General features: G+C 36.0%; 1 protein-coding gene and 2 long non-coding RNA genes across 9 annotated transcripts in view; 1 reads left to right on the top strand and 2 right to left on the bottom strand.

Moving 5' to 3' along the window:
• The window catches only part of Fur1 (Furin-like protease 1), a 173,982-nt gene that overhangs the window by 54,654 nt on the left and 95,732 nt on the right, over window positions 1-23,596 (top strand). For 4 of the 6 annotated variants that reach the window (XM_089476491.1, XM_089476492.1, XM_089476494.1 and 1 more), the window contains one exon: window positions 6,160-6,263. The exons of the other annotated variants lie outside the window; for them this stretch is intronic. The gene's annotated coding sequence lies outside the window, so the exon portion shown is untranslated. The remainder of the gene's footprint in view (window positions 1-6,159; window positions 6,264-23,596) is intronic. 6 annotated transcript variants of the gene reach the window in all.
• LOC149270440 (uncharacterized) lies at window positions 12,760-13,366 on the bottom strand. Of its 2 annotated transcripts, none has more exons than XR_016271662.1 (2): window positions 13,187-13,366; window positions 12,760-13,120 (listed from the first exon to the last, which is right to left on the bottom strand). It is a non-coding gene; the product is annotated as an uncharacterized LOC149270440 (long non-coding RNA). The 2 variants fall into 2 exon arrangements; XR_016271663.1 differs by having other exon boundaries at window positions 13,207-13,366.
• LOC149270439 (uncharacterized) lies at window positions 15,428-16,536 on the bottom strand. The gene is made up of 3 exons (XR_016271664.1): window positions 16,133-16,536; window positions 15,857-16,080; window positions 15,428-15,780 (listed from the first exon to the last, which is right to left on the bottom strand). It is a non-coding gene; the product is annotated as an uncharacterized LOC149270439 (long non-coding RNA).

The raw sequence follows: 23,596 nt of genomic DNA, 5'->3' as shown, positions 1-23,596 counted from the left end.
GCTTTACTTTTGGTTACAGTTCAATCGAGTGGGGCATATGCATAACAGCTGTGTTCATCAAACGCCCATCCAGGCCAGCCTGGGGACATTTCAATGTGTGTGTGTGTGTGTGTGTGTGTGAGGGAGTGAGGGCATGTGGTTAATGCGGCCAACAGAGCGCTCTCTCTTTAGCATTTGCAGCAAAGTTTTCAGGCTTTGTGCCTGATTTTAATTTCAGTTGCCTTTGATGCCTTCATCTCAATTCAATTTATGCACTTTGCACTTACACAACTCTTGGATCCAGCTCTGCCACTTTTACATCGATATTCTCAATTTCCTCCTAGGCTGGGCCAAAGGCCATAATGCGAAATGCGAAATGCGAAATGATGCATTGCAAGTGCAACCGCATGTCGAGTCGTTCAGGTGTTACCAATACTCTGCTGCTTCTCTTGAAGCAGCCGACCGAGTTTTGGCATTTGGCTACTAACACGTCCCAGTTGGCGACTCAAATGTCTGTTCATTTTCAGCTTAGGCACTCTCACCTGTCGAGCACTGTTCAGGTTGTTTAAGCAAAAATGTAATCACCATAATTGACTTGTCAGAGAATTGTCAGCTTTGGCTTTGGCATGTAAGTAAATTCATGATCTAAATTGTCGAAATGTAATTTGCATGTGGTTCGTAATATTTTGGGAAAATGCTTAGATTATCATTTGAGTTTCTAATTAAATTTAAAATACCTAAAGTGCATGTTTAAGCCTACTTCAGTTTATTAAGGGACTTTAGTAAATGAAATTGGCCATACGAATTTGGTGCAGCTGTTAATAAGGCTGAGAACGAAGAACTATTTATAGCCATGCGAATCAGAGATTTGATCGGCTGCTTTATGGAGTCTGTGTTAATAAGATAAGTACGAAAATGTGCAACTCAATTGCACTGTTTAGCCGATTATGTTGGGTCACAATGGAGTTAGCGAACGCTGCGGCTAAATTTACAGACGCCCCTCTGGCAAACAAAACACAATCATGGTTGACAATAAACTGCCAAAAGCTGAATGCCGAAAAAAGCAATTTCGCATAAAAGCCACAACAGACAAAACCAGAGAAGCTGCGGCAGCTTCGCATTCAAATGGGGCGCACAACAGCCGCAGATTCATTCCCAATGACAGACAGTCAGACATATGAAAATAATGTGCGTGGTGGAACATTTTCAGCACACACACACACACAGAGAGAGAGAATACCCTGAACACACACAGTACAACATAGCACAGCACTGAAATATCCGTACAACAAATAACTTGCCTCTGTAGGCCAACCAAACGGTCGAACGGTCGAACGGTCGAACGGCCGAACGGCCGAATGGCCAAAAAGAATGTCCATTGTCAAATTGTAGGACAAAGCCAAAAATCTCATACGTTTTGTCCTGGCTGCCAAATTAGCATACATGTGGCAATGGGAAAGCAATGGCCAAAGCACAACACAAGCTCCGAGCATAGACACCCCAACGACATGCTGAGCCACCCTAATTTGGGTTGAACACAGTTTACATTGCAATCGAAGGCATTTGCGTAAGCAAATGTCAGCATGCTTGGCCAAAAGCATAATTTAATTGTTTGTCAATCAATGCGAATGTGAATGCAGATGCAGAGATGCATATATATATACATATATACATATATATTTATATGGATAATTATAATACTAGCCACAGCTAATTGAGCTACACTGCGCAACAGAAGGGGTTATTTGGGTGTAAATTGCTTTTCTCTGTTTGCGGTTGCACAAAAATGCCAAAAAAAAAGAAGGAAGCAAATTTAAATAATCTGCATGTTTGTGTGGGAATTTGGGGGAGTTGGCTTGCATTTTACAACCCTTAATCCTGAACCCTATTCGACAGTTGCACCCCCCAAAAAAGCTCTGGTCACACGCTTGCCCCATGCGAAGGGCAATATGTTTTGCGGTTAATACCACAATTAAGTGACTTGTCAATTGGTTTGTCAATTGCCAAGCGTGTGTGTGTGGGTGTGTGGGGTGTAGGTGTGGGTGTGGGTGCGAATTTATGAATTACTTCAAATTAACTTAGAGTTATGAAAGTGTTTGCTTGTTTAGAGGATTACTTGGCTTAGCTGGTCAATTGTTATTTGAGTGTCTTTTTTTATGAATATTGAAATGGAATGAAAATCACTAGTAAGAAATTGAAATCTTTTCGACTTGAAGATACTCTGAATATCGTAGCAAATTTTAAGGTTGATTTACCATTTCATTTCGATTTCACAGAAGTGTCAAAGCTATCGATTATTTGAAATGAATTTGATAAGCGTGTCCTATATTTTTTGTGAATTTTCGTGTCGCTTGCTGTTATTGCCTCAGTATTTGAAGCGCTCATGCATGCAAACAGACACGGACATAGATAGATTGAAGACAGACATACGCACAGATGCAGAGAAATAGATTGACAATCAAGACTTTAGATTGATGGACTGACAGAGCTGAATTGATTCAGCTGCAGGTTTTGCGATCAGGTTATGGGAATATGATATATGATATATAAATATTTAAAAATAATTAACTGCACATCAGCCAGGATATAAAAAAAAGTCAACTAGCCAGAGAAAAATCCAAGTAAACATGACTCATAATTATTATATTATTTTATTATATCATAACTCAGAGTATTAAGTATATTAAATTAAACAAGCTTATTAACTAGAGCAATTTATAAATAATAAATTATGTAAGCCTAATGCACCTATTGAACTAACTATTAAGGAAAGAGATTATATAAATGACAAGCATAAATATTTGATGCCTAAGAAGCGGAAATATATATTCATAAAATAGAAATAAAGCAAGCATCGAGGTCAAACAAGCGTCATTAATTTCATGAGAGATTCGATGCACTTTAAATAATTATTTCATTTGTCTGCCCTAAATAGATAAGCGTATAAAATGTTTACAAATGTAATTATAGTGTAGGGAAAACTGGTGTTGCATTTGTATTCATTTATATTTAAGCTTTTGAACATAAAGTCGCAGAGCTTTATAAATAGTTTGGCAGACATTTATAGAATTTGCCACGTCAATATCAGAAAATATTAATAATGTTTGCACGGCTGCATAAAAGCCGACCGCAAAATTGTGATATTTAGTGCAAAATTTTGTGGCAACATTGTTGTTGCATAATCCATTTGGCCAGCGTTCGTGTGTGTGTGTGGGTGATGTGGCGAAAACGCAACGGCTATTTGTTTAGACAACAGGCAGAGGCCAACGGAGATAAGCTCGGCCAGGCCCATGGCATAAAATAACAATGGCTGTCATATTTGCACAGCGATGTCCTGTGCACAGGAGCTGGTCAGAGAGTTGGTACACCTGCTTCTTCTTGCCACCCATCGCCGCAACAACGCTCAACGCTGTGTTAAGGCTGTGCACTAGTTTGGGTCCTTTGTCAAAATGCGGCTTAAAATATTTTGCGCAAACATTTTTACGACAGGTGCATGAAACGTTGACAGCAGGCCCCAAGTGAGTGTGTGTGTATTAGTGTCAAGTTGTCATCTGTGGATATTACGTATACGGGTCTACGATGTGGCATATGAATATATACATGTATAAGTGCTTATCCATGCATTGTTGTAGTGCCCAAAACCCGTTAATGAAAGCAGCTCGGCTTAATGGAGATTTATTGCTTTCCACCTGTACAGCTATCAAAGGTTGTTGTTGCTATCCCTGTTGTCCGTCTGTCATTAATGTACAACTTTTCACCCACTATCACTGTGACCAAATCATCAGGTTCGTGTCTATTTTTATTATTTTTTTTTTATTGCTATTTTCATCGTTAATCTGCGCTTAGCCCCAAATGGAAAGGAATGATTTATTAGCCACGGCCCGAACTGCCATTTGAAGTGTGATAAGGCTCGTTGTGTTTGATGTGCCGTGTTCTATGTGTATACCGGAAATAGTTGTAGTCGAGAGTATTAAGCAGCTAACACGCAGCAGATTATCACAAGCACATCGAATGATCTGCATTTGACGTCATAGACATCATTGAAAACATATTTTGTTTACATAGTTATTTGATATAGTTAGGAAAATTATCCACTCTTATTTCCACTCTTTCTACCTCATACATCTATATACATATGTAAATATGTTTCCATGTTTTATTCTGAGCTTTGTAACCGCAAAGGCTACAAAAAAAAAAGACCTTAAAAACTTGTTATGAAAGTTCTTCAAAACCACAATTTGCTCTACTTTATGTAATGCATGAAGTATTTCTAAGCCATAAATTTTATGAAAATGAATTGTGGTTTTAATAACGTCATAAAAAGTGATGTAAGCATTGAAGTTCTCTTAATATTATAGTTGGGTATATAATAAATTAGTTGAGCTACCATATGTGGCTACGCGGCAAATGAAGAGCTTGAGGCAGACGTTTTCTGATTTGTGATAACAATATACTTTGCTCTAGGCAATTATTCCAAATACAATATTTTGAGAATAATATTAATTAACTCTGACAGGTTTGATAATTAGTTAACCTTTATGCTTTCAGTCGATTCAATTGACTTCAAATGGAAATCCTTTGCCAGAGTCAAGCTGTGTCTTAAACATGTCAATCAGTGTAACAGTGTAAAAGTGCCAAAAGCAAATGCTCATTAGCTATTCAATTCACACCCAATTTCATTTGCATTTGCACAACAATAACAAGGACATGCTGAAGGGGCAGAGCCAATGTTAGGGAATGTTAAAGAATACTAGACGGGAATGGGGAGAGATTCTCTTTCACTAATTAGTACAGAGCAGCAATTAGCAGTAATTAAATCATATTCAAAACATGGCTGCCTGCTGTGCTCTGTGCTCTGTATTCTGTTTATTTATAAGCAGCGCCAAGGACTTAGCCACGCACCGGCGTAAACTTTAGCGATTTGCTTTTGACCTGCCACAAGACGAGCCAAATGAATGACAGGCAGACAGAATGACTGACTGAAAGCGAGACAGAGCAGCAGTAACTCGCAGCAAGTTGGAACTGAATGTCCTGGCTGGGTGCACCCAAGCGGCGTCCACTTGACACATATAATCGCTAGCAAGCAGCCCCTAACCCTCCACTCGTACTCAAACCCCAACAAAGCTCGAATCCAACTCGAATCCCAAGCGCAACCCAATCCAACACCCTCTCAAGACGTCGAGTCAACAATGCGCTAGGCTGCTTCTGTTTTGGGTGGTTTGCCTGCCTGGTTGTTGTTGGTTTAGGTTTGAGTGCCGGTTGCTTTGGTCGGCCTGGGTCGCTTCTGTGGACGCTGGATCGTAGCTGTGTGTGTGTGTGTGTGTCTGTGTCTGTATTGCTTTTGGCGTTCGTCTGTCGCGTTCCGGTTGCGGGCAACACCTTTTTACCGTGCCAAGCAAAGGATTTTCCACGCTGCAGATAAAATCGTTCACCGCAAAACTTGTGCGAATTTTTTCTTTACTTTTTTCAAGCGGTTGCCTTTTTTTTCCTTCTTTTTATACTCTGTATCTTTTTTTTAGATGTGTGCTGTGGGGTATATTGGCTGACACGTAGATAATTGCCAATATATGTGATATAAATGATTTTAAGACACAAGGGAGATACTAATTTCTAATAAATATATGTGTATATATATTAAAAGTAGAGGCAATCCTTTTATCTAAGGGATATGTTATAGCCTGCCCCCAAATTCCATTACTCATGTGTTTATGCTTGACATTTAAATTCCTTGCTTATTGAGTGTAGCACCTTTTGCAATAAAATCTGGCTTTAATGTGCTGCTGGAAGCTTGTGTTAAGTCTCGCTTTAGTCGAGGTATTACTCTATATATACATATACTTATGTCTGTGTGTGTTCGACACACACAAATTAAGTGCTTAAACGACTTGTCACTGCGCTCATCGATGGTTACTTGAAAGCCATAAGTAAACAAACAAATGAATGCTGAGAAATGTATGCCTTAATTTCGCCATGAAGTATCCAAATGAAAATAAACATTAACTTGTTTTGCTTTCTTTTCCTGTTTTTGGGCCTTTGGGCGCAACTAGCACAGCAAATAAAACTAATTGAGTGCCCAGTTTGCTTAGCTATGTATATACTTTGCTTCACTACATACTTATCCTACATATACATCTATACATATTATGTACAACTTATTTACCATGTTTCTTATCTTTATAGTCAAGTCAGTTGGGCGTCTGGCGTCTGGTATCTGGTTTCTCAAGTTTGCTCTTGTTGTTTCTTCCTTTGGCTTCTGCACGCACACACACATACACACATAAAACGTAAGTGTTAATTTATGCGCTAGCATACTTTTCGGCGTTAGCCAACACATAAACAGCAAATAAATATATATCTATCTCTATACTGTTACAAAGTGTTTGGTTATATCTATAAAAAAACCTTTTGTATCTGCCAAATGATTTTTAATGGCTTTGCGAATTTGTTAAATTGTTAAATTGTCCGTTTGGGTCCATTTTAAGCAACATTTAAATTTCAATAGCTGTCGTCAATTTAAATGGACAGAGTTCTTTGACAGCATTTTATTAAGTATCTCAGATATTTCTTTCTTCTTGTGCTGAAACGTTTGTCTTGAAATGTTTTTTTCTAATTGATTTAATTTCAGAACTTTATGCTAAGAGCTTTTTAAATATATTTTTTTATTTGTAATTAAAATGGATTTTAGCTTCTGTTGTTTCTTGTTTTCGGCACAATGATTTGCTTATTCAAAATATATGTATATATACTTTAGTTTCTTCAAATATTTGTGTAATCATTTTTTCCATATCCTTCATATTAAAATGATTTTCCATCTTTCTTTCTTGAATAAATTTGCGCATATATTTGCTGTTGTCTGTGTTGATTTGCATTTATTCAGCGGGACGAATAATATTGGTCGCCTTTCGTGGTAAAATCGAGAAAAATGAGATGAAAAATGAGGTAAAGTGAGCTAAAATGAGAAAAGTAAAGTGTTTTTTTATCACTTCAGCCCTTAGAGAAGCATTTCATTATGCATAATATGAACATTTTTTGTTGTCTCTTATTTTGCCTGCGTTGCGAGAATGGCCTCAATCTATATTTACATAAAAAATGCAAATATTGCGGCACTATTTTATATTAGTTGTGTTTGGCTAGCCAAGTCGAGAAATCCATTTGGCTTATTGTCAGCTATTTGACAGTTGATAAACACATCATCAGAATAGTAGATAATGCTTGCATACATACATATAAATATATATGTATGTATATAAGACGAAGTTGAGCTCTATGCAAAGCTTGTGCGTTGCCTAACTTTTGACCTCTACTGTCAGCTGCCTCAATTTCAAATCAAATTTTTTTCCCAACAATTTATTTATTTATTTTTTTTTTTGCTTATGTATGTATGAATGTGTGTATACTTTCTTTGACTGCACAAATATTTGCCTTCAACAACAACAATACCAAAATAATAATAACAACAACAACGTTGGCGTTGACAAGCCGGCCAAGAAACGAACAACGACAACATTTGACATTCTGTTTTTATTGGTGTTGTTGTTGTTGTTGTTGTTAGCCTGTTCCATTCGTCCTTTTTCGACTGGCTCGCTCTTCCTCCCACTTAGCCCATCTCCCTTTCACGCTAACTGTCATTCGTTTGGCAAAAAAATTTTTTTAGTTTGTTTTTTGCGACATCGGCATTGTTTTTGTGTGCGCTTATACTCTGTATAAAATAATATAGGGTATTTGATTCATAAAAACATTAAAGTGTCATAAGCAGCTGTTTGGATTGCATTTTAACGGACAATGAAATTTTATTAAAAAAAAAAATCTTTAAAATCTTATTTTATACAAATATTTAAATACGATCATCATCTCATAACATTATCATCATCATTATATCATCATATAACTGATAATAGGATATGTTAGAGTCAGTCTCTCTGCGATAGTTAATTCTGTCATTGTAGCAATGGATCTCTACCATGATGGCATTCTAAAAGTATTTAGGGATTTGTTGCTTTATTTTTAGCTCTTCGCCAGTTTTTATTTTATTTGATATTTATTTGTTTATTTTTAAAGCCGTTGCCATCCCAAACGCGCAAATCCCGTTTGGCACATAATAAATGAATTGGCTTAGCTTCGCACATATCAGCATGAAAATGCGCTTTGAAGGATTCAATTATGCCAAGTGAACCGCAAAGTTTTTGCATATAAATATATTTAGATATCATATTTCAAAATACACTGTGTCAGATTTTAGATTATTGTAAAATATAAAATAATAGAATAAAAAAAAAAAATTAAATTGGAACAATTTTGTAAATTAAAATTTTTTTTTTAAATTATTATTTAAACATTTATTATTTGATTTCCCAGCTGTCTAGCTGTCAGAATTTACTTAAAAAATCTAAAGATCTTATATGGGAATTTATGTAACTTTCAAGTAAGTGAGTTCCTCGCAACAAAGTATTTCGTAATCTCATGCTCTCCAAGGAGCAAGCAAGAGCAAAAGAGATAGAGAGGCGAATAAAATGTTCTACTTAATCTAGAGTTATATATATGTTTTGCGCGTACTGAAACAGAAATTCACGTTTTCGCGTGTTGTTGAGAACACTTTAGGGATTTGTTGGGCACGTGCCGCTCTTCGGAGTCCGCTTTAAATAATATTCATTGCTAATGTTACATATGGGTTAAATATTTGAGGTAACTGTAAGCCCGTTGGCGATTAAGTGAATCGCAGCTGACTAATGGCAAATGATTATGCTGAACAACAATGCGAGTAGACCCAAAAATAAAGCCCGCAGCCATGGCTAGTCATAAATTAGGGCAGCTAACCGGAAAGCAGCATGAACAGGAAGCCGGAGGAACCAAAAACAAACTGCACGTAAAAACGTCTGTTTTACCTATAATTGGCCACATATTTTGTTGGTTACACGTTCTCGGCCAGGTAAGATGGCCCAAAAATGTAAGCTCTGGCAACCGACACACAACTCGAATTTGTGGGCTTACAATGGGAGGCGTGGGGTGGTCGATAACTTTCCCTTGTATTTGGCCAACTAGGCCACAGCAGGCTTATCAATATAAATATATACATATATATATTTTAGACACAGTAGGCACATCGAAATTGGCAAATGTGTGTGCTAAAAAGTGTCCCAGGTTGATGTTTGTTGTGCAAATCCTTTCACGGAACAGCTCAATAATTTCCCAAATAAATGTTCTGTTATGGAAATGAGCTTTACAGAGATTTGCCAAAAAGGGCAATGCGAAATAAAAATAATGGCAGTTGGCAACACATAAAGTAGGCTAAAGGAATAGATGTAATATATTTTTGGGTCTACTTAAATGTAGCTGAAATTTAAAATGTAATCGCCACACATATGATTAAAAAAACAACATTAAATACATTTAAAAATAAAACTGAACTAAATTTATTTATTTTTTTTAAATAAATTTAAACTAAACTAATTTGAAAATATATTTTAAAACTATTTAAACTAAATATATATATTTATTTATTTTATTTAATTTTTTTTATATCAATTTAAACTAAACTTTTTTTGAAAATATATATTAAATCTATTTTTAACCAATTTTTATTATTATTATTTAGACTTTTGGTCTGTCTTTTAAAAATTCAAAATAAAATGATTTTTAATTATTTTGAAAATATTTATTCAAGTGAATAGGAAACCAAAGGTCATTCACAAAATATCTATATCAATTTATTATCTCATATGAATTGAGAATTATTTGAGCTTACTTATAAATTGATTCAAAATGTTTAGAGCTTGTATCTAAATATTAATAGTATAAGAATAATCATAATTTGTGACAATTATTTTTATTATTGTGACGAATATAATAAAGTCCTTTCGCATGGCAACGCACAATGAAAAGAAAATACATATAGGGAGTCACACGGTATGTTTGTGGACGTGTGTGTGTGTGTGTGGCTGGTAAAGTAGAAAACGATGCAGCTGGAAAATAAAAAGCTAGCAATTCAATAGACGACACTCAAATTGCATGGCGTTGACAGGGATGAGGGCTCAAGAAGCCTCAACTCTGAAACATATTGGCAAATGTCGTTTTCCTGCAGCCGCTATAAAACAAACTCGGTCATCAAGATATGCAGACAGAGCGAGAGATAGAGAGAGAGAGAGAGAGAAAGAGAGAAAAAGGGAGGCAGTCAGCTATGCACAATGCAATTCTTATATTATGAAAGTTTACATAAATGTTTTCTCAGCAAATATCAACGAGTAGCTGAGAGTGAGGAGCTCAAGCAGGCTGACAACGTGACAGTCTGACAGTCTGAGCTGAAAATCGTCTTGCGTTTTGTCATCCAGTCAGATCTGCAGTTAAAATATATTTCTTTTTATACCCTGAACCCATTGAAAATGGGAAATCAGGGTATAATGGTTTTGTTAAAAGTATGTAACAGGCAGAAGGAGGCGTGGCAGACCCCACAAAGTATATATATTCTTGATCAGGGCGACGAGCTGAGTCGATTGGGCCCTGTCCGTCTGTCCGTCCGTCCGTCCGTCCGTCCGTCCGTCCGTCCGTCCGTAAATTTTTTTTTAAATGTCCGTAATTACAGCGCGCATATCAAGTTTATCATTAAAAATCGATAACTCATCCCGATCTTTTTTTATCGATAAAAAACCTTATCGAAAACCAGTTATAAAATTATATCTTCTACACCTTTATTGCTAGAATCTCAAAATTTTTAATGTATGCTTATATGCAATTTATACAATTTCGGTTTTTGTTAAAATTTACCCCCCACCCTTAAATTCACCCCCTCACCCTCACTTTTGTAAAAAGCGTATTTCAAATACTAGAGACTTGGGCTTTGGAATATACACACATATTCACCATACGATTACGCTCTACATTCATTCATTAAGATCGTATGTCTACAAAAGAAATTATTTAACAAATAAATTCTCATAATATTGACCACATTGAAGCGCAGCCCAAGCGCAGTCGCTGCTTACTGCGCAGTTAGCAGAGCGCAGGCTTATGCGTGCGTGTGGATGCATGTGTATGTATGTGTGCATAAAAGAAGTGCAGAATGATTAGAATATCAGCTTGGAGGGTTCAGGGTATCTCCTAGTCGAACAGTCTCGACTGGAGCTTTCTTACTTGTTCTATTTTTAGTTATTTTTGTTTCCTTCCGTTTGGCGGACATTTGTGTGTGTGTGTGTTGTATGATTGATTTCTGGTGTTTTTTTTTCTTGATTAAATTAAATTGTGTAGCGGAAGTATAGCAAAAAGGTTAACGTTAAAGAAAGGTTAAAGGTTAAAGGTTAAGGAATATATTTGGTTTATATATGTTTATGATGTGTATATTAGTTGAACTGTAAATACACATATATACATACATATATTTTACATATTTATATTTAAATTTTGCAATCTGTAGATGTCAAATTAGGATCAGTTGTATATTATTCAAATTGACTATAGAATATATTCGGTTTAAGTACATTTTATGTTTCGAATCGAAGCTGCCAATAGTTACTAAATTGAATATCCAATTGATTTCGTCAACTGATTTCTTCGACCGTGTGTGTGCATTTGGGTGATTTAGTACTTTTTGTTAATGTTAAAGGTTTGTATATCTTCTTAACTATATGTAGTTTGCTGAACTAAATGTGAAACTTTTTTGGGCAGAGTTGCAAGAGCTGCCTCAATTAAATAGCCTTCGGCTCAGACGCCAGATATACAAACAATCGAGATAGGCAGTCAGCCAGAGAGAAGCACATATCCTGTGCAGCCATTTTGTGGGCTGCAACACAATAATAAATGTGGCCGCCACCTGACAACCACCAACTGGTGTGCTCCTTAGTTTCGTTTGGCAGCTGCGACCTCGCCGCGATTGCCATGTGGGTCAGTCGCATATATATTGAAGTTTATATATGTATACACACATATATTGACCACGAAATGGCAAGCATACTCGTGGTTATTTCATAGCTCAAATGTGCCGGCATATAAATAAAATATTGTATTGCACTGCTGTGTGGCTGGGTTCGGTCTCCATAAATGTTATACAAATAAAATGAAATACCGAATGGCAATTGGTCAAGGCAAGGCAATGAAGTGCGGACTAAAACAGCGGGAGATGCCATTAGCTAACAGCTGCTGTGTGTGTGTGAGGAATGGTGGGTTTCATACAAAATATATGAGTTATTCTAATAGATTTTCCTCGTTACTATTTCATTTCTAAATGCTTCTTATTGTTTCAAATCGTAAGTTACATATAAAATGTTATATAAATACGTGCATTTTAATACTTAAACACAAATATAGTGTTTATGAGCAGCAAAGAGTTACAGCATTCAGCTTGCTGATGCTTAAGAGCCAAAGAAGATTACTTAAACGAAGCAGGTGCTGAAAGCTTCAAATTGTTAATGTATTTCGTCATAAGCTCCGGCTTATTGTAGTACTTTGTTAAGAGTATTTCGTATGCTGCTCTGTTTATGCTATTCTGCAATTGAGCAATACCCGTTCGATGTCTACAAAGGCAACAATTCATGCAAATGTAACTTATTGTTGTTGCAAAAATGGAAAACAAAATTTTAATAACAGAAAAAAATAAAGGTTTATTGGCAGGGCCAAGCGAACACTATTTTGCCCAACCTACATTGTTTTTCGCTTGTTTCCCTTTTTTCGTTCCATTCAGGTGGGCTTCATTTATATAGTTGTTTGTACACATGCCTATATACATATACATATAGATTGTGATTGTTATTGAGAGTATTGGCACAACAGAAATTTCCATGAAGAATATACGCATTTCTACCAATATTTATTTATTTTTTAATCAATTCCATTTTATTATTTTTGCCTGCAACTAGCTGCGTATTGATAAATTCGATGATTGAGTGCTTGAAAGTCGATGCTGTTGTTCTTTATTATTGGCGTAAAAAACTGGTTTCTGTTTATTTGCGGTACAAATGAAGTTGGTCGAAACCCAAAGGGCTTGGAAAGGCATTCAGCAGTTCCGTGGCGAATGAACGCATGAATGGCTATTGTAAAGATCCTCGGGCAATTGTTGTACTTTTGGCTGATTGGGGCTTTAAGAATATGTAAAAATTGTTGTTTAGCCATTTTGTGTAAAGTGGCTTAAGGTGTATATACCCAAATTGCCTGTTGCCTGTTGTGAATTGAAATTTGATATATGGAAAATGAAATTGTAATATTTATATCAAATAATTGTTACCCGCTGTATACTTTACGCACAGTTTGTTGTTTGAAAATCGTATTGAATCGCTCTCTTTCTCCCTCTCTCTATATATATGTATCTATCAGCAAAGTGCCTTCGGTACATTTCGTTTTGGGTGTCGGTTGAGCGCCTGGAATTATTCGTCCGACGCTCTTTTGACAAACATTGCTTAGAGAGCAATACGATCGATGCTCGCACGTAGAGGATCAGCCTTTACTCTCACATTCACACTTACACTAACGTACATACAATACTTACGAATTTTTGCTTTTATAAAACTCATTTAAATGGTCGGAGAATACCCAGAGGGGGAAAATGTTTCTGCACGATCACAAACGAATTTTTCGTCGACCCGAAGAAATCGTTTGCCTTCTGAGTTTTTTTTTGTCGAAGTGAGAGTGAAAGACACTTAGAAATGTGTAGACACCAAGAAATGGCCAACAGTTGATTTGTATATAATCTAGTGTTGTCTCTTTCATTCAATAAATTTGTACCGTCTAAAGGAAAAAGTTTACAAACATATTGATCGATTAAAAAACTATGAGCAAATAATTGTATAAATGCGAATACCATTTAGTTACAAACTCTTTAAAATCTCGTTGTTGCTTTGCCCATTGAAAGTCCTTAAAATGGATAGTGGAACGAGAATATCGTATATTTATTTTCAGTTTTTCTATATATGTAGATTGAATGTTTCATGTGATATTCAAGTTGAGTGCGAAAATTCGTTTGTGATATATTTCATTATTTATTTAATTGTCTCTCTATTTACCTGCTTTGTGTGCGTGTGGGTGTGGTGGTGTGGGTGTAGGTATGGGGGTGCGTGTGTGTGCGTATGGTAGTGCGTATGTCGGTGTGTGTCAGTAAATTTATATTTATTTAGTTGTCCAATTGAATTTCCATTAACAAATTGCGTTTCAGAGCCCTGGAATTTGTTCACTTGTGTTCGATATTTTCTCTGCTATTGTATTTCTTTTTTATTTATTTTTGTTGTTGTGCTTTCTTTGGGGTTTATTTTTCTGGCTATAGGGTATTCCAGAGTTGATGAACGTGTTTTGTTAAGAGTTGGCAAACAATTAACAGAATTCGCACAGGTCTGTAACATATTTTTTTTTGTTTTTACAAATTGGTATTTTTTTCGCAGATTTTTGTACAGATGTTTTTCACAATTTGGGGATTTGAACTGTGAAACGGAATTGTTTTTTATTAGAGCTTGACGTGAGATGAATATTAAAAGAGATTTTGCTAGGATTGAAATGGGAGATACACACAAGTCGATAGAAAGGAAATTCCCATTTTGGTTTAGGATTTGTTTGGTTGTTAGGCGATTAAGAGAAAATATTACAGAGAATGGAAACATTTTTGAAAAAAAAGAGGAATTTTGAACATAAACTGTATTTTATCGAGCAGTTGATGGAATAATCTTATAATCAATTTTGGATAACATACAGTTTTGTTAGTTATTGACACTAATACATAGATTTTAATTGTATATGTCAAACTGCCAAACTGTTAAGCGTATTGTCGAGGGCAACCGAAACCCATTTGATGTATTTCAGTTAACTGTCTGCACCTCTAGGAATTTGTGACATGTTTGTCTTGCGTTGCTTCTGCCCCACTTAAGCTGGGATCACCACAGGCCACAATCTCTGGCATAATTCATAAACATTTGCTTGCTCAGAAACATGGCACATTGCTGAACTAAACCGACTTCAACACTTTGCGGTCTTGCCAAGCACTTTACGTTACACGTAACACGTTACACTTGACAGCTGCCAGACCAAGCCCTTGTATCCTGGCTGGCAAAACAGCCAGCTGTCGTTGCTAACAAAAGCATTACGCTAAACCTTTAACAAACTTTAGTCAGTTGCTAAATTATGAACAGGCTCCATTGGCTGCCGCACGGAAACTTGTCCGCATGACAAGCTGAAAATGTTAAGTATAGCTCCTGGTTTTTGGTAAATGCCAGCAGGAGCCGCATCATGTCAAACACTCGATGGGCTGGCAAGCTAACGAAAGCCTTTCATTTGAAGGATTATGGTCAGCAATAAATTCAACAACTTTCTAATCAATTAGCCTTATAAATTTTGCACTCAATTAACCAAAGAAACGGTATTTAATCAGGATACTCACTTTAATTCACAATGGGTAGTTTGATTTGTGAGGGGTATTTATTATTATTTATTTTATTTTATTATTATTATTTTAAATTTTTTGTTTTTATTTTATGTTGTTATTTTTATTTAATTTTTAAGTTAAGTGGAAAATATAAAAAAATGTTTTGCATAAATATAGAAACTATTATAAAATGGTATAAATAAACGTAAAGTGAAGTAATTTTACATTTCATGTTCAGCAAGTATGATTAAGCTACATTATAGATATTACTTAAGATATTACTGGGGCCAGGATATCTCCACTTCAATCAATGCTGGTTTTCTCACTTGTATACGTTTTTCTTTTTCTTTGAATGGCTTAATTTGAGGCTTTGACACAATTTCCTTTATTTATTTATTTTCATTTTTATTTGTTGCCTTTTCTGCTTTGCCTCCCATCGGAATTTGACTCACCGCACATAATTTCCAATTAGGCTTCACGATGCGGCATGAAAATGAGTAAGTCGGGCATTTTACGCCGTACAGCATCATAAATAATTGAATAACTTACTCATTTCAGCGTTGAGCTGCACTCACAGTTCCCCAGGCGAGCACAATTCCATGGCAGGCGCCATTTTTCTTGTAGTTGGCATTTTGCTTGCCCGAACAGGCTCTTATCTAATGCTGACATGCACATTATGCTCGCACTCTCTTGTTTCCCTCACTCTCTCGCTCTCTCTCTCTACCGCTATCTGTTCCTTTCACTCTTTCTGGCTTAAATTTGTCACAATTTAGCTGAAACGAAAGTTGCTGGAAGTTTTGTCTCGTCTTCAGCTGATTTGCTTACTTTCTACTCGTCTCTTTTTCATTTTGCTGGCTGTTTATCAATCATTATGTCCTTCGCTACGGAGTCTCATTATTGTTAGCCCTTATCACCTGGACTCTCCCTAGCTCTCTCTTGTTGACCATCTCGGTCTCTCTCACTTGCTGGCTTCTTTTTGCTCCATTCGCGTAATTGCTTTATGCTCTGATTTATGTTTATCTTTCAGTAATTTTTTTACATTTACCTTTATCGCGCCGTAGCACAGTTTGACCCTATTCCTTTAAACTTAATTTTGTCGGTGGCTGTAGGTGAATTTATGTATGTGTGTGTGGGTACAAAAGCAGAAAGGTAATGTTTTGCTTAACATAACGGGTGTCAGAAACGGAAATTCTATTGATCGACTTAAAGAGTATGTAAAGAGTGCGAAACATTTATATTTCATCAATATATTCATTATGTATACTAATCATTATTACAATTTATCGATATTTTTCAATTTTCAACTATCGATGTTTTCAATTATAGCCTAAGAAATAAACTCGAATTAAAAAAGTCAAAAGGAGCGAACAGGTCTGAATAGCATATATAAAAGAGAAAAGTATACAGCAAGTGAGAAGAGGAGCACAAACAGAAAATAAATTAGATGCGACTAAAAGAGCAGAGAAATGAGAAGAATCGAGAGAAGTAAAGGAATAAAAAATTCAAGAGGCATAAATGAAAGAGGGAAAAAGTCAAGACGATAGAAGATAAGATAAGATAAACAAAAATGAACGGGAGAACGGCAAAAAAAATGAGGGAAATGAAGAGAATTTTGTATGGTACGGAATTATAAGGCATACCAATAATTTATCGATTTGAACTTTGCCTTTCTTTGCCACACCCTGTTTCATACTGAACAATCATCATAAAAGTGGCGTTAGTGTGGTGCAGTCTGCCTGCAAATGGTCTCACCTGCTGGCACTTGCTACACACACACACACACACGCACACACACTGTTATCCTTTCAAATTTTCACAGTAAGCCACACGATGTTTATGGCTTAGTGATGGCTAGCTGATGGCATTTTCTTACGGCCATTCTTATCGATATTTATGCGTGGTATACAGATGGTAATCTATAGTTTGGCATCATAATTATACGCATGTGAAGCTCTGCTTCATGATTGCACTTTATGCCATGCACGTAATGTGTAAATCGCACAGCAATTAATGAATGTGTCTCTTATTCTTTTTGGAGCAATGCTCTGCATCATTCTGACAGTTGTGCTCGATTATCCCATAAAGCACGCAGAAAACATTGCAAATTATAAAGTATATAAAATGTGAGCGCCTAACTCGACAATGCTCAGTGTCTCTATAATAATGGATACTTACAGATAAAATGCAAGAGCCTTTAAAGGGAAACTGAAAAACTGGTTGAAAAAATGCATAAAAACTTGTAAATTCCTTGTCAACTACTTAAAATTTGATTTTTAGTTGCCGGTAAACCGCTTTTTAAGCATTTACTGCTTCATGCGTGCCAGTTGTTTTTTTTTTTTTTTTTTTGGTACGTGCACATACCCTGCGTTGCATTTCCAATGGGTATATGCGGAGCAGCAGCACGCAAGCTTTGTGTTCGCTATGTTTCCCTTGGCTCCAAATTAAATAAAAATACAATCAAGCAACGCGTCGTGGCTCGCACTGCCACTGTGTCTTCTCGCTGATGTCTGCGTGACTCAGCATTAATCTGCTGGACTCCAACAGCACTTGCTCTCGCACTCTCTCTCTCAGTTTGTCTCTGTCTCGCTCTATCCATATTGCATAACTAGTGTGTGGGAGAATGTCTGCTTGCGTACGTGCCTGCAACACCTAAATGTATGCAACAATAGTTTTGCCATGGCTGCGTCCAGTGAGACTCGTAGAGATTCGTCCGTGCAACGCCTGAGTATGAATGCCGCTCAAATTGAAATTCTTTATACATGCGGTATACAGTGTGTTCTGTTTATCTAAGCGCTCCGACTCCTGCACTTCCACTTACCCTTTAGTTCCGTTTTGACACTGCCTCCGTCGCTCAGTGTCTGTGTAGCTGTCTAGAGCAGTCGCCTCGGCCGCCCCCGACGCCCCCAGCTGCCTGTCCGTCAGTCTGTGCAGTTAAAGTTTTGTCAGCCCTAATGTATGCAAGGGTTTTGTGAGCTTAAAAGTGTTCAGCATGCATCTTTTATAAATGCACTTGAGTTGTATGTATGTGTGTGTGTGTGTGTTTTTTTTTGTTACACGCGTGCCAATTTTTGGCAAACTATTTAAAAAAAAAAAAAAAACATCAAACATAATATTAATAATGTTTATTGAAGCTATACGAGGTACAAAAACTTCTATATTGTGTTACAGACTCAAAAAAAAAAAAAAAAAAAAAAAATTAAATAAGTAAAATAAAATTAATTGATTAAAAAAAAAAATATAAAAATAAAGCCTTTAGACTTCAGCCTGTTTTGTTATCAATTATACTTGGGTACATATATAAAATATATATATATATAGTGTAATTTATATATGTGTATATATATATATATATATACTATTTATATATTGTATAAAATTTTTATATTTTATATTATATAATTCATATTTTCTATATATTTATTATGCATTTTTGTATTTGAAGAACTTTTGGTTGATTTGGATTTTGAACGATTTGAAGTCATATATTCATATCTAAATATATCTATATTATATAATTTATAAATAATCCTCGTTTCGTTTACAGGGTCATTTTCAGTTTGGCATTGGCCAATTAACTGTATCCATAACTGTCAATCATTTCCAGCAAAAATGCCATAACATAACGCACTCTAATTAAATTCCATGAGCTCATATGTTATGCATATGTCCGGTATGCGTTATAAGCACCTGCATCTGGGACATACACATACATATGCATGTAGCATACTTGTCCTGCAGCTATGCAAAACGTATTTGTAATTGATATTTTCATTGTCATTGAAATGTGACATTTTTGCTATCGTTTGCATTTAAATGACAATAACAAGGGCAAGAGACTAACTGCTCGCATATCACATATCTTCTATTCGTTTGACAGCGGCCCTGAAACATAATAAAAAGAATATGGTTGCGCATGAGCATGTGTGTGTATGTGTGTGTTTGTGTCGATTGCTGTTATATTTTCCTTTGTAGTTTTACCTGTTTGCCTAGCACTTCATTATGATATGCTGTCTGTAGTTTGCATGTAAAAAAAAAAAAAAAACAAAAAAATATTCGTTTTAATTAAAAAGAATTTGCATTGCATATTTTAGGACGTGGTGCACCTGACACTCGCACAAACACATACACCCAGAGCTAAAATCCGAAGTGCACTACACACAGAGAGGGAGATAGAAATAGAGAGTGAGTGGGAGAGAGTTACGAAGACGAACATTAGTTCATTTATTTCGGCACTGCCTGCAATTCAATTAGTGTGCACACACAACAAAAATTAACACATATATACACACACATACACAAACACACATAGTCACATTTTAATTAAATAAATTTTGTGCGTTTCCTGATGTCATAAACCCAGCTGTGCAGCAGCCATAGAGGCATGAAAATGAAAACATTTAACCGTTGCTTGCGTTACAAGCACCCAAAAAGGGTTTAGGCGGAGGCAGGTCTCTAGAGAAGTGGATAACTGCATTTGGTTAGTTTGTTTGCAACGAATGCAGAGAAAATTGCCTGCAGCCGCAGCTGTTGACTGCCTTGGCTGTCTCTCTGTCAGTCTGCTCTGGCAGCTCTGCCGTTAGTCCTTAACAGATTTCGAGCCTTACCTATAGTTTTATATAAACAACTATGTGTGTGTGTGTGTGTGTGTGTATGTGTTGGAGTGTCATCTTGCGGCTGCATTGCTGCACACATAATCAAATTTGAGCTGACTTTACTCTGCGACGCGTTAGTGCCGCATCACGTGACACAATTTGTTTTTCACTCAGGTTGCATTTAACTGAGCTGACGAACGTAGCTTCTAGACTCTATAGTGGGAATTTCAATTTCGGTTCTTAGTTAGCCCAATAATTATGCTCAATTAACAGCTTCAGATAATTTAGTTTGAGCTCGCTTTTAATTAAGATGAACAAGAGATTCGCCTTGTGCAAGACAAAATTGGTTGAAATTCTAAGAAATTTATATGTGGGAGCCTCTAACAGAAATTCGATTCAGACTTGAGAATTATGTTTTAAAAGTTTATTTGATTTAATTTATTTATATAGTATTTATAGTATTTATATTTATTAGTAGTATTTATAGTGTGTATAGTATTTATATAGTGTAGAAAACTTAGGTATGTGATGAGCATTTTCGATTCACGCTCAATTCAACAGCTTCAACAGCAAACTAATCTTCGACAAAATTTCTCTTAGTTCAAATATTATATAGAATACAAATTGGTTCTCTAATTTGATTTGCATAGGCCTCCATGTAAGGCCAAATATTTATTTGGCAATTTCCTCTACTAGTGCATCTCTCTCTGGTTCAGGCAAATATTTGAATGCAAACCGAACGATTGTAAGCCCTTTCCTGCCCAGCTGCCCACAACAATTGCTGGCTAATTAGGCAACATTTTTATGGTCCATTTGGAGCTTGGCCAGGGCAAGCCTGGCGCGGCCTTTGGCCCACAGATAGCAACGAATGCCTCCTGGCTGTGGCCAAAACTTAACTTTGCTTTACTTGTATTTTATGGCATTGCATCGCATAGTAAATTATTGTTATTATTATTTCGTAGAAGGCAAGGGCGAGTACGTCGGGGGCGGCAGTTCTGGTTGTGCGGGCATCAGCTGCAGTTGCTGGCTGGCTGGTCAATGTGGTCATCCAGTGTCGAAAGTAAATACTAAGCAGATTTGATAAAGCCTCCATAAGCCGGCTGGAGTTGGCAAATGGACTTTGAGGCTTTCGGGCGCTTGCTCTCAAAATGACAGAGCCAGCAAATAATTATTTGCACAAATACATATGTAGATGTTCTGAGCAGCCAGCCTCGGCTCGAGCATAATTGCCTGTGGCTTTGTCATTGGGCTGTCGACACTTCATTTTGTGCATAACATATATTATATGACAGACAGGCAATGAAATTTGCCTCTTGTGTCGATTTGTGTGTAAAATGTTATATAAATCTGCTTACTTCCTTTGAGCATAAGCAAATGAAGTCAGATTAATCTAGATTTAAATATTAAATGATTTCCCTCTAAAGAAAATACTTATGTCTTCATTTCAAAGTGTTGAGCAATCTTAAAGAGTGTTGGGCAATATTTATGTTAATAATCGATAACTTATTAGTAGAACATGTAAACCTTTAAAAGAAGGAAATTATTTCTAAAGTGAATTTAATTTGAGATACACTCGAATGTTTTCATTAGCTCTCAAACAGTATTTTTCAAATTATTATTAAATATTTTTAATATGCAAGTACACTATGCTAGAATGGAATCCAAAAGCTGCGTGGCATCTAAAAATCAGGTTAAAACTTAGCTCATTTGAACAATATGTTTTTGTGTGTTTTTTTTTTTTGACTGAACTGAACTGAACTGAACTAATTTTACTCTTGCTGCTGTTCCCCCGCTCCGGACCTCGACTCGAACGAGCAACAACAATGCGAATAATATAATAATAAAGCTTTAGCAAAAGTTGAACCATATAAAAATGTATATACATATATACAATGGGTGTGTATGTATGTGTGCATGCGTAAAGGTATGTACACTATAAACGGCTAAAGCTTAAGGTAAGCAATTTGCTCGTTCGTTGGGGCCTTTGAGGGGAGTGGTCTTTCAATTTAATGCTTCGTTACCTTTTTTGGAGCGAATGTTGAAACATTTTCAAGCGGTACTTGGGTAACAAGTTTCAAGTGTGCTCACAAAGAGGCATACGAAAAGAAATCGAGCTACCCGAAAAACTGGTGAGCCTTTGATTGTCCAGGACTTTTGCCTGAAAGCTATCCATAAAACAATAACTGGAAGATTTATTGCATGGCTACCTTTGTGATTCTTTGCCTCTGTTTAGGTTTTATGGTAACATTTTTCGCTTCGAGCTATGGGCGTAGATTTTGCTTAACATAATACGGAAATATTTTGTAAATATTGTAAACAGAAAAAAGTTCAGATCTAATTTCTTGGAATTGAGAGTAGATGGGTTAGCGTAAAGTAATACTGAGAAAATGGTCAAATAGCATTAACAATGTTACTCGATGCCAAGCTCAGTGTGGCCAGAGGCTAAACTGCAAGGAAGAGAAAGGACTCATACTAAAGGAGAGAGAGGAAGCGTGAAGAGTAGAAAGTGGAAAAGAAAAATGTAATTAGCATAAGGCAATAACACTTAAGATGCGGAAAGCAGAGTATGAAAAAGGAAGACATTTCTGTTTTCTACTTAAGAAAGCTCGAAGAAAGGAAGCTAGTTCATGGTTCGTCTAAGAAATATATGAATGATCGTTTAATAGCTAAAGGTGTTTCAATAAAATGAAACCAAGTTTAAGTATTGTTTATCAGAAAATAATTACAAGGTTTTATAGTATTTAGTTTATAAAGATTAAGCTATAAAAGGATATTATTATTAATTATATACTGATTATTATGATTTTCATTATTATTTTATTTTTAATATTATAATATTTTCTAGCAGTTCTGAATAGAGTTAAAAACATAAAGAAAATAATAGAAGAGAAGAAAGTTATAAATGAATGTTATAGTTCGTTCATATAAACTAGATCATTAATGTTAACGTCAACGAACTATATCCGATTTCATCTTGAGACACTCGTTAATTCTTCACATTAAACAGTTATTAGCATTATCTTTGCATTGCCCCAAGCAATCTGGATGTTGATTAATTCAAATTCTAAGGTTTTATTATTTGAGAACGGCTCATATGAACGCCTCTTTCGCACCCCTGGGGCCACTTCACATGCACGGCAGTGGGAAGGCAGCAAATATAATTTGAACAATGTTAATAAAATGAATTTGCATGCATAATTAACTAGATATGTCCCCTGCAATTTGCTGATCCATCTAGCCATGAGCTGACAGCTCAAGAGCATGTGTGACATTAGCGCGAACATCACCCTAAATAGCTCATTCATATCAGTGGGTGGGCCGCCACCATGCCCACTGCTTAAAACGAAATTAAGGCAATTGGGAGAATGCCTAATGTGAGGCTAGCATATAAATGGCCCACTTCTGTGGTCTTGCTTATCTTCAGTTCGCATTTAAAGCGGCGTTTTGGCGTTTTGTTTAGTTAAATTTTTTAAAATAAGTATATTCAAGGTAATTTTTATTCATAAATGAAGCAGTTATATCATCATTATTCAAAGATTCAACGAGTTATATTATTATACATATGTCAAATATTCCAGCCGTAGTTGAAAACTTCGTTCTATTTTCAGCAAAGGATTATTCAAGTATTCTCTGCTTCGCCATTTACAGCTTATTAAACTAAGGAACTTGCTAATGATAATAAAAAAATTCAACAGCA

Source organism: Drosophila arizonae, chromosome 2, assembly GCF_054131065.1.
Source record: "Drosophila arizonae isolate 15081-1271.41 chromosome 2, UAZ_ARI_1.0, whole genome shotgun sequence".
Taxonomy (NCBI): domain Eukaryota; kingdom Metazoa; phylum Arthropoda; class Insecta; order Diptera; family Drosophilidae; genus Drosophila; species Drosophila arizonae.
The sequence above is the reverse complement of the archived record's forward strand: the minus strand, read 5'-3'. Positions and strand labels throughout refer to the sequence as shown.